The sequence below is a fragment of the Borostomias antarcticus genome (genome assembly GCF_949987555.1).
Source record: "Borostomias antarcticus genome assembly, chromosome: 1".
In the NCBI taxonomy this organism is placed as follows: domain Eukaryota; kingdom Metazoa; phylum Chordata; class Actinopteri; order Stomiiformes; family Stomiidae; genus Borostomias; species Borostomias antarcticus.
In genome coordinates, this window is record NC_140234.1 from 7,086,833 (window position 1) to 7,097,548 (window position 10,716).

Sequence of the window (10,716 nt, forward strand, 5' to 3'; positions counted from 1 at the left end):
GACGTCAAGGTTGATAGAGGCAGTGATGCGGGAGCCAGCGAGAGTGATGGCCGCCTGTAATGGGAGCTGTGAATAAATGTATAGCCGTATGCACACTGTTGTCCGGTTCCATTATTAAGTGTTAGCAGCCGAACACAACACTAGCTAGGTTTTAAGTGGATTAATTGGAAGGCTACAACATATTGACATCATGTTCATACAAATCAAAACATTCACTGATTTTGTGTTTTGTGGATGGGTGTATTGCGGTTTTGAAATAAATCATTTTCATCTGGATATGTTTCACTAATAGGATAAAGATGATCACTTAGAATAACTTTGTATTGACTGGTAATGGCTCTACACTTTCAGTATCCAAGTGGTTTCACACTATGGACGTGTGGGGGAGCATGTGGTGTACACTAAGAGAATGGTATTGACCTGAATACTTCAGGTGGTTCACATTCATTTGGGGATTTATGGGTTTTGTGTTCATATAAGAGCAGTTAAAACAGATCAGTCAAATTTGGCCTTGAACACTATAAAACGGGGGCTCATTTTAGACCTAGAACCCGGGTAACCCAGGTGAGTTGTGGCTGTGGGTGTGTATGGGGATGTTTTCCATCTGCTGGATGAACATAATATTGTCTTACCCATTCATTTCCTATAGCGGGTCATTTTACCCATTCAATTCCTATGGCGGGTCATTTTAAACTGTAATATCCTGGCTGGTTTGACTTGTAATGTATTTACCTGTCCACTAGATGGAGACACTAGGGTTCATCTGTACACTATATATAGGTGCTTCCTGTTTCATAGGGCTCTCGCTGAGCAGCCATGTTGGTGGTGCCACAGTCAATTGTTTGGTGTGCTTTACTCCTGTGGAAGTAAACAGTCAACTCGCCTTATTGGTCTCTGCGTGTTCCTTGGATAACTCGGCTATTACATTGGCGACGGGGATCAACTGAAGGTGGAGGAGGAAAGGAGCCAGTATGGGCACAGTAGGAACTGTGGGGCCGTTTGACAGCCAGTCCCAAACTTGGGAGGAGTACTGTGAGGTTTTGGATTTTTTTTTCGTGGCTAATGATATCACGGATGCTGGTAAGGCAAAGGCTATTTTGCTCAGTTGTTGTGGCCCAGCTACATACAGTTTGTTGAGGAGTTTGGTGAGCCCTGCTACACCTGGGGAAAAGACCTACCCTCAATTAGTCGAGACATTGCGGGCCCATTTCAACCCCAAACCTAGTGAGATCGTGCAAAGGTTCAAGTTCAATACAAGAACTCGACGTCCGGAGGAATCGATTGCTGAATATGTGGCTGAACTTAGGAAGCTTGCACGTGACTGTAATTATGGAGAGTCTCTGTTACAGATGTTGAGGGACCGTTTGGTGTGTGGGGTGAATGATGACAGTATTCAGAGGAGGCTTCTGTCACATGGGGATCTAACCTTTGAGAAGGCCTGGGAAATTTCACAGTCTATGGAAACGGCTAATAAAGATGTTAAGGATATACAGGCCCTGTGGAGAGATGAGGCTGGAGCGGCGGGGCGGAGCAAACCTGGGGAGGCGGTTTACCAGGTGTCTGAGCGGAGATCCACAGTCTCGCCATCTCCGGACCAGCTGTGCTTCAGGTGCAGGGGGCACCACAACCCGGCTGACTGCAGGTTCGCTACAGAGACATGTCATGGTTGTGGTAAGAGAGGCCATATCATGCGGGCGTGTCGGTCCAAGGGAAAACCCGCCCAGAGTCAGTCAGGTCCACGGGGGTCCCACGTGCCGAAGACAGCTAGGGGGAAGTCCCGCAGGGCTCATTTGTTACAGGAGGGGGAGAGTAGTGACTCTGAGTCAGAGCAGGATATGTATGCAATGCACACTCTATGCCTGGTAGGACAGCGTAATCACAAAGTGCCCCCTATTCAACATTCTGTGATGATCAACAGCACCAAGGTCCATTTTGAAGTTGACACAGGCTGTAGTGTTACGGTTCTTAGTCAAAAGCAGTATGTTACGCTGAGGGACCTAGCCGTTATGCCCAATTTGGAGAGATGCCCGATTAAGCTGAAGACATACACCGGGGAGAAGCTTAGGGTTAAAGGCATGGCCCGAGTCACTGTGACCCACAAGACTGTCTCTAAAGTGTTGCCTGTGATCGTAGTGGCTGGCTCAGGCCCAAATCTACTAGGACGGAGTTGGCTCCAGGAATTGGCCATGGAGGTGCACACCGTCCACCGGGTGGAGGCTATGAACTACGGCAGGCTGGAGCAGGTCCTTATGAAGCATGAAGCGGTGTTCAAAGATGAGCTGGGGACTCTGAAGGGCGTCAAAGCAGCTATACATGTGGATCCTGAAGCCAAACCGAAGTTCTTCAAACCCAGGTCGGTCCCATATGCGGTTAAACCTTTAGTGGAGGCTGAGCTGGATAGGCTCCTGGAAGCTAAGATCATTGAGCCAGTGACTCATTCAGAATGGGCTGCCCCCATAGTACCCATACTCAAGCCCTGTGGGGGGGTCCGCATCTGTGGGGACTACAAGGTAACTGTCAATCAGGCTTCCAGTGTAGAGCAATATCCCATTCCAAGAGTAGAGGATCTGTTTGCTAAGCTATCTGGAGGAGACAAGTTCTCTAAGCTTGACATGAGCCATGCTTATTTACAAGTGGTTTTGGATGAGGTCTCAAAGCCATATGTTACTATAAACACACAACGAGGGTTGTATACCTATAACCGACTGCCTTTCGGTGTTTCATCCAGTCCTGCTATTTTCCAGAGGATTATGGAGGGGATCCTCCGAGGGATCCCTCACTGTTGTGTGTTTTTGGATGATATTCTTTTGAGTGGTCCAACAGAGGCGGAGCATCTGAAAACCCTGGAGGAGGTCCTGCAGCGTCTGGAGGACCATGGCCTACGCCTTAAGCGGCAGAAGTGCACCTTCCTGAAGGATGAAGTGATGTATCTGGGGCACATGATTGACAGGAATGGGCTCCGTCCAGTTTCTGAGAAGGTGGCTGCTGTTAAGGATGCACCCACACCTAAGACTGTGTCAGAGCTAAAAGGCTATCTAGGACTGCTGAATTATTATCATCGATTCCTACCTAACCTATCTTCCCTTCTGGATCCTCTCCATTCACTACTCAGGAAAGATGTTCGCTGGGATTGGGGGGCCGCACAGCAAGGGGCTTTTGATCACTCTAAATCTCTTCTACAGTCATCACAGGTCCTGGTGCACTATGACACGAAAAAGGAGGCGATACTGGCTTGTGATGCCTCTCCCTATGGAGTGGGGGCAGTGTTGTCCCATCGGATGCCTGATGGGTCGGAGAGACCTGTTGGGTTTGTATCCCGCACATTAACTGCTGCAGAGAGGAACTATTCACAGCTGGATAAGGAGGGTCTGGCAGTGATGTTTGGAGTGAAGAAGTTTCACAACTATGTGTATGGCCGTAGATTTACCATAGTTACAGACCATAAGCCTCTCCTCAGCCTGTTTAGTGAAGCTAAAATGGTCCCTCAGATGGTTTCACCCCGAGTTCAGAGGTGGGCTGTGACCTTGGGGGCCTATGACTATGTGATGGTTTACAAAACAGGAAAGGATCATGGAAATGCTGACGCTTTGAGCCGCCTGCCGCTGCCAAGAAAGGAGGATGATGGAGTGATGGACCCGGAAGATGAGGGCAGAGTGATGATGCTCGATCACCTGGAGGCACCTCTAGTTACGGACAGACAAGTGGAGAGGTGGACCAGCCGAGACCCTGTTTTGGCCCGGGTGCGTGAGTATGTTGAGAGGGGCTGGCCTAAAGGGGTTATTAATCCCTGTTTTGCTCCCTATTACCAGAGACAGAACGAGCTCAGCATCCAAGGGGGGTGTGTCCTCTGGGGGGCCCGGGTGGTCATCCCTCTGAAGGGACGTCCAGCGGTGTTGCAACAACTGCACCAGTCTCACCCAGGAATCACCCGGATGAAGGGCCTGGCGCGAAGCTACGTTTGGTGGCCACAGCTGGATGCTGAGGTTGAGGGGGTGGTGAACGGCTGTGACACCTGTCAAGTGAACCGGAAGATGCCGATGCAGGCCCCCTTGCACCCCTGGGAGTGGCCAGACAAGCCATGGAGGAGGCTACATGTGGACTATGCAGGTCCATTCATGGGACGCATGTTTCTGGTCATTATGGATGCTCACTCCAAGTGGATGGAGGCCTACCCTCTCCACTCATCAACTACAGCGGCCACCATTGAATGCCTGAGGAACAGCTTCGGCCGGTTTGGATTACCAGAGATGCTGGTCTCTGACAACGGGACTTGCTTTACTAGTAGAGACTTTCAGGAATTCATGGTGCGGAATGGTATCCAGCATGTCACCACCGCCCCCTGGCATCCAGCTTCCAACGGCCTGGCTGAGAGGGGGGTGCAGACACTGAAGGCCCTCTTGAAGAAGAGTGCAGGGGGGTCGGTTGAGACAAAGCTGTCACGTGCCTTGTTCAGTTACAGGATTACGCCTCAGTCCACCACCGGCAAATCTCCTGCAGAGCTGCTGCTTGGCAGGAAACTGCGGTCAACTCTGGATCTTCTGCACCCAGATCTTCAGTCGCGGGTTTAACACAAACAGCTGAAGCAGAAGGAACAGCACGATCAGCACGCCAGAGCAAGGAGTCTCCAGGAGGGGGCTCCAGTCTACACCAAGAACTTCAGTTCTGGGCCCACCTGGATACCCGGCACTGTAGAGTGCGTGACTGGTCCGGTGTCATGCACAGTGCTGCTGGGTAGTGGTCAGCGGGTCAGACGACATGTGGACCACGTACGGCATCGTCCAGTTTCCCCATCACCTACCAACGGGGAAGGGGGCTCATGCCTAGACACTCCCAGGGAACTTCCCCGGGCTCGGTGTCTGTCTGCCGTCCCTGAAATGGACATAACAGAGCCCCTCCCAGTTCCCTCTGTAGTGGGGTACGGCCTACCTGAGCTGGGGGTCAACAGAGATGTGTCCCAGCCTTCCCTGCCGACCTCCCCTGTGACTTTGTCCACTCCACCAGCACTGAGGAGGTCTACCAGGGAGACCCGACCGCCAGATTACTTTAGACCGTAGGATATGTTGGACTTTGTTCTCAGGGTTCTGTTCAATGCTGTTTTCAGACTGTCTTTATCAGGGGGGGAAGGGTGTAATATCCTGGCTGGTTTGACTTGTAATGTATTTACCTGTCCACTAGATGGAGACACTAGGGTTCATCTGTACACTATATATAGGTGCTTCCTGTTTCATAGGGCTCTCGCTGAGCAGCCATGTTGGTGGTGCCACAGTCAATTGTTTGGTGTGCTTTACTCCTGTGGAAGTAAACAGTCAACTCGCCTTATTGGTCTCTGCGTGTTCCTTGGATAACTCGGCTATTACATAAACCCAGAACAGCACCCTGATCAGCTTGGTCTCACACTGCAACAGATTCAGCTTCATCAAGGTGATCAATATTTCATCTGCAACATGCATTTTCAAGTTGGCCATATAGAACTGCTAAACTAAAAAAGAACTGTACATGCTGACGAAATGCATCACAGGCAGAGGTCTGTGCTCTCTGAGCGCTATTCTAGTTATTGTCATGTTTCTGTAACACTATTTAACTGGCCACCCGAAGACCTTCATCAACATGCAATGATAGCAGTCAACCACATAGTGGCGGTGTTGCACAGAGCTCAGCTAGGAGACCTCAAACTGCAAGCAGAGGATGCAGATTATCAGATTATAAACACTATGAAGAGTGAAGATGTTCTTCTGAAACACAGACCTAGGCCTGATTAATCATTTTAACTCTATTCACCTGTTCTCTTTATTATGTTGGAGATACTGTATCTATCTGTGGGTTCACTTTCAAACGAACACTTCTGAAGATGGAAACACCTGCCTCTCCATGTCCTTTTTAATCTGATGATCACCTGTTGTGACCTTAATTGACTTCTGCTTCATTCCTTTGGGTTTAGGAATGTCTCATGACATATTTTAGATATGAAGACATTTTAGGTATGAGGAACTGCTTATCTCTATATTATAGCTTATCTAATGATCATTACTTATCATATCTAACCTTAACTCCTCCCACTGCTGCTTGGACCAGTGGGTCCAGTTTGTTACATTCCTCATAGGGCTTCTGTTAGTGTGTTTTGGCTACTGTACTGTTCACATTTCTCCTAATTCCACTGGATTAAACATTGATATTCGTAAATAAATACATTGAGTGTTCCATAAAATACGTTTTTAACATATGGATGGAGTTAATGTTTAACATTTAGTGCTAGTGCCTATTGTACTGTAAGTGGGGTACTGGGGTGCTGAGAAAATGTATTTGGTCCAGCATTAAGCTACTACAGTAGATAGGCCGTGTATCATACCAAAATATAAACTACACACATGTAGGAAGACAAAATACCGATATTATTTGGTCACTTTAGGTGGTACCGAATCTGGATAGGCCCCTGGACTAAATGGTTAGTTTGTAAACTGCCTGATCAGCCTTTTCTATCCATTTTGCATCTTTCAGAATGGCATATTATGCAAATTAATTGATTACTACTTCTAGCTACTTTTGGGAGAACCAACAGCTACTTCCCTTACAGAGGAGCTGGCAACACTGCACTTGGCACCCCGATATCAGTCAGTCTTTCATTGTTCATGGTGTTGCGCACTGAAATGTATCGATTTCAGTGCAGAAAAGTTGGCATCAGCTGTGCTTAGAGATAGGGCCATGGCAGGGTCTTGAAGACAACAACTTGTTAAAGAACGTAGTGTCTGGAGTACTCGGGTATCTGTTGTGCAAGGGGGAGGAGCACAGACAGGGATGAAAATTAACTTTTTGGCTCACCTGCCAAGGGGGACTGGTAGATGAAAAAATCCGCCAGCCAAGTATATTTTTTACCGGACAAAATAATAAATTGCCTTTTTTGTCACATTATACATCTGTTTCAGTACTTTTCATTCAGATAATATTATTATGTTGAATACATGCTTAAGGAAGAGGCCAAAGTAAATTTTCTAATAAAGTAGTTTAATTCGATACCTAGAAACATTGCAATTCATAGAAATTCAAATATTCATTTCCATTCACTTCCACGGTGTAGAATTATCCATAACTAGCTAACCCTACACAAATATGAGATATAAATGATCCAAGCCTTCACCTCATGGTCTTTATGTGTTTATGAACAAAATACATATACTGTAACATATTCACAGCCTGTCATCATGTAAAGTTAAACCTGAGCTGGATGCAGGGGCGTAGGTTAGATTTGAGCTTTGGTAGGGACACAATAGGTTGTTGTTGTTTCACGTAGTCTGGATTGAATCTGGGTGGTGGCCGAATCAGATTAATTTCCGTCGCCACTGATTGGGCAATGTGACAACGAATGACAAGGTTTATCCACAAAACCTACATCTGTTGAGTCAGACTATAATCTCACCTGTAACCCTGATGCATCTCCCGCCTGCCTCTCCAGGTCCTGCCTTTCTGCTGCTTTGACCAAAACAATTCTAATGTCCATTTTTGTCTTATTTTTCCTGGTCATAAAAGGGAAATGATTGACAATATCAAACTACTTGCAGACATGAAACACTCTTTTCCGTGTAGCCTACAGCCTATTCTGTGTAGTATATAAAATATGAACATAATTACGCTGGACTTGGACTGAATTGCATAAACAAACCAGACGTCTCGTCTCGTTTGTTTAGCCTGTTATGCAATTCAGTGGGCGAGTGAACCTAGCTAGTCATTGCTCAAACCAAGGAGTTTGCAACGGTTATACCAAAACTGATTTATTACTAGCTAAAGACAACTGTTATGACAACATTACAGCACCTTATCTCTGCCTCAGCAAACGTTTACGAGACCTTACGTTATAGCTAAATACGTACAGCTCTGACTATAGCTGCACCACCAGCACTAACATTACAGTTTACATAGGCATTTAGTAGGACGCAAACTAAACTATTATCATTGATACAACTCTGTACAGAAAAATAATTGTCGGTCAACATATTGTATTCCCTATTGTTCAATAACTTCAATCTTACTTCTGCTTAATCAAAATCCCCGCTGTTGTCGATGCTCGATGTGCTGTGAGCTGCTGAGCTCGCGAGGCCCTCGCTGGGTCACAGAGGGACGGAGGGAGGAGGGGGGAAGTAGGCTACTGTACATTGTTGATTGGATAGCTTGCTGAACGCAGCTGTCAACCAGGCCTTAATTCCCAACCGTTTTGCTTTCGCAAGTTGTGAATGGTAATTAAAAACTACAGTTTTCACTCTGTATTATTTTTGGTAGGGACAATTCGTGTTTCCGTGGCTTTGGTATGGACATGTCCATAGTGTCCATACCTAAAACTAGGCCTATGGATGACCAGTGAAGTCAGTCAAGGAGGAACCAGTACCGTCTTCAGAGTTTATAAGCTACATGACAAGCGATCAAAGACATCCCTTCTGAGAAACAGTGGCTTGGTATGCTATGGAAGCCCAGAGACAGGATGGTACACATCTACTGTAGGTGTTGACTGTAGAAGCGCGCGTCCTCTGAGGTAAATGTGGCATGGATGTGGCGACATCGCACGCATACTTTATTACATGACTCTATTGGTACAAACATTTACCCGCCAGCGTGGCAGATAGCCTCCGAAATTTAGTCGCCAAATGGAAATTAATTTTCAGCCCTGAGCACAGTGTTTGACTAATACAAAGGAATATGAGCTGGAGAACAGATTAGCTCTGCGAGTAGCACAGGAGAGGACGATGGGCTTTCTGCTGCCATTCCTGCTTGCTCTGCTAGCCTTCCTCCTTGGAGGACTCTATCTCCTGGGGACCTTCCGCCAGAGGCGTCCCGGGGAACCCCCCTTAGATAAGGGACCCATTCCTTGGCTGGGCCATGTCCTGGAGTTTCGCAGGGATACTGCAAAGTTCCTGGAGAGAATGAAAAGGAAACATGGGGATATTTTCACAGTGCTGCTGGGGGGCTTTTATTTCACATTCGTCACAGATCCAAGCTGGCCTACGGGGTGCTGCTGCCGTCGGAGAAGATGGAGGTGGAACTTCTGAAGAGGCTGTTCTGGAACACGCTGTCGGTCCAGAAGATCAGCACCAAAGACAACGTCAGCGGCTGGGTATGCGATCAGCAGGAGATTAGGGAGGAGCACGGCATGCAGGAGTTCATGCAAGACAGGTACATGTTCCTGCTTCTGTGGGCGTCCCAGGGTAACACGGGGCCGTCAGCCTTCAGGACATGAGCCTCAAGTTGGCCGACGGACAAGAGTACCACCTCAGGGGAGGCGACAGGGTGACCCTCTTCCCCTACACCGCCGTTCAGGTGGACCCAGACATCCACCCCGATCCCCAGACGTTCAAATATGACCGTTTCCTCACACCAGACGGGGGCAAGAAAAATGATTTCTACAAGGGCGGGAAGAAGCTGAAGTACTACAACATGCCGTGGGGGGCTGGAATCAGCATGTGCCCTGGTCGTTTCTTCGCCACCAATGAGCTGAAGCAGCTTGTTTTCCTCATGCTCACATACTTTGACTTTGAGTTAAATAATCCAGATGAGGAGATCCCGCATATTGACATCAAGCGCTGGGGCTTTGGGTCCATGCAGCCAACTAGAGACATTCAGTTTAGGTACAGGCTCAAGTTTTAGGTTTGAAAGCACACTTAGATGTTAATCTAACCAAACTCACAGTAGTGAGTGAGTATTTAAGGGGAAATTTGTTTGAGCGCAAATTCCATCAGGTGTAAGTGGGGGGCTCTGGGGAAGAAAGGTTGGGAACCCCTGCTCTAATCCATATTGTGACACTGTTCGACAGTGTATAGCAGGCCACCATGGAAATGGAGAAATGTTAAATCTGGTGTTGTGATCTGAGGTTGTTTGTGGTTGTTTCTGGCACACAATACATTTCACACTACATCTACCATGTCATGAAAATGTCATTTTTTAAATCATGAACATTAGAGATTTATTGAGCAAGAATGTGCAGTGAATATGAGGAGAGCACGACTGGCTTCAGATAGCTCTAAGTAAAAATGATAAATGTTATAGCTTATTTACACTGTAGCAATCCTGGATGAACATATTAGTAGGCCTACATACTGTGATGGGAATGAGTTGTGGGACTCTGGACTGAGCATGGATTCACTGATTGACTGAATTGAACACAGGTGGGACTGATTGAGATGTAAGCAGACAACAGGCTGGTCAGATGAAGAGATGTAAACAAAATGAAGAAACAGTAACAGCTACAAATAAATACATAAATAAGTTAAAAAATCATGTCACAGCATAATGCCTGAGTATGTACATGTATTAGCATTTTTATTCTGCATCCCCCCTGGGCTTGACTCCAAGAGACTCCCCTTGGTATTCCCTTAGTAGGCCTATGATCAATGTAATGGCTTGTGGGTAGAGGCTAGCAATGGTCTACACAAGCCCAGGGGCAGGGGAGCATCACTAGCCTACTGATCCATAGCCAGGACTGGGATGCCCTCAGTGGAGGTCCCAAGTCAGTCTTCCAGTCATTCAGCCAGCCTGTCAGTAGATGTGCTCTACTTGTATTGATTTGTTCATACAATAGTATTCCAGCACGGGTTATGTTCTTGAATGCTTCTGGTGACTAGCAGTTCTCTTAGCAACCTAATCTAATCCCTATCACTGCTTTCAGATCCACATAGGGGAAACATATGGCTGAGAGAGGAGTGTGGAGGAAAATCAACAGTACCACACACACACACT

General features: G+C 47.1%; 1 pseudogene across 1 annotated transcript; it reads left to right on the top strand.

The window, feature by feature from the left end:
• The first annotated feature begins 8,729 nt into the window (after positions 1-8,729).
• On the top strand, positions 8,730-9,627 carry LOC311311270 (7-alpha-hydroxycholest-4-en-3-one 12-alpha-hydroxylase-like; annotated as a pseudogene). The gene has a single exon. The product of its transcript is annotated as a 7-alpha-hydroxycholest-4-en-3-one 12-alpha-hydroxylase-like (transcript).
• The last annotated feature ends 1,089 nt before the right edge of the window (positions 9,628-10,716 follow it).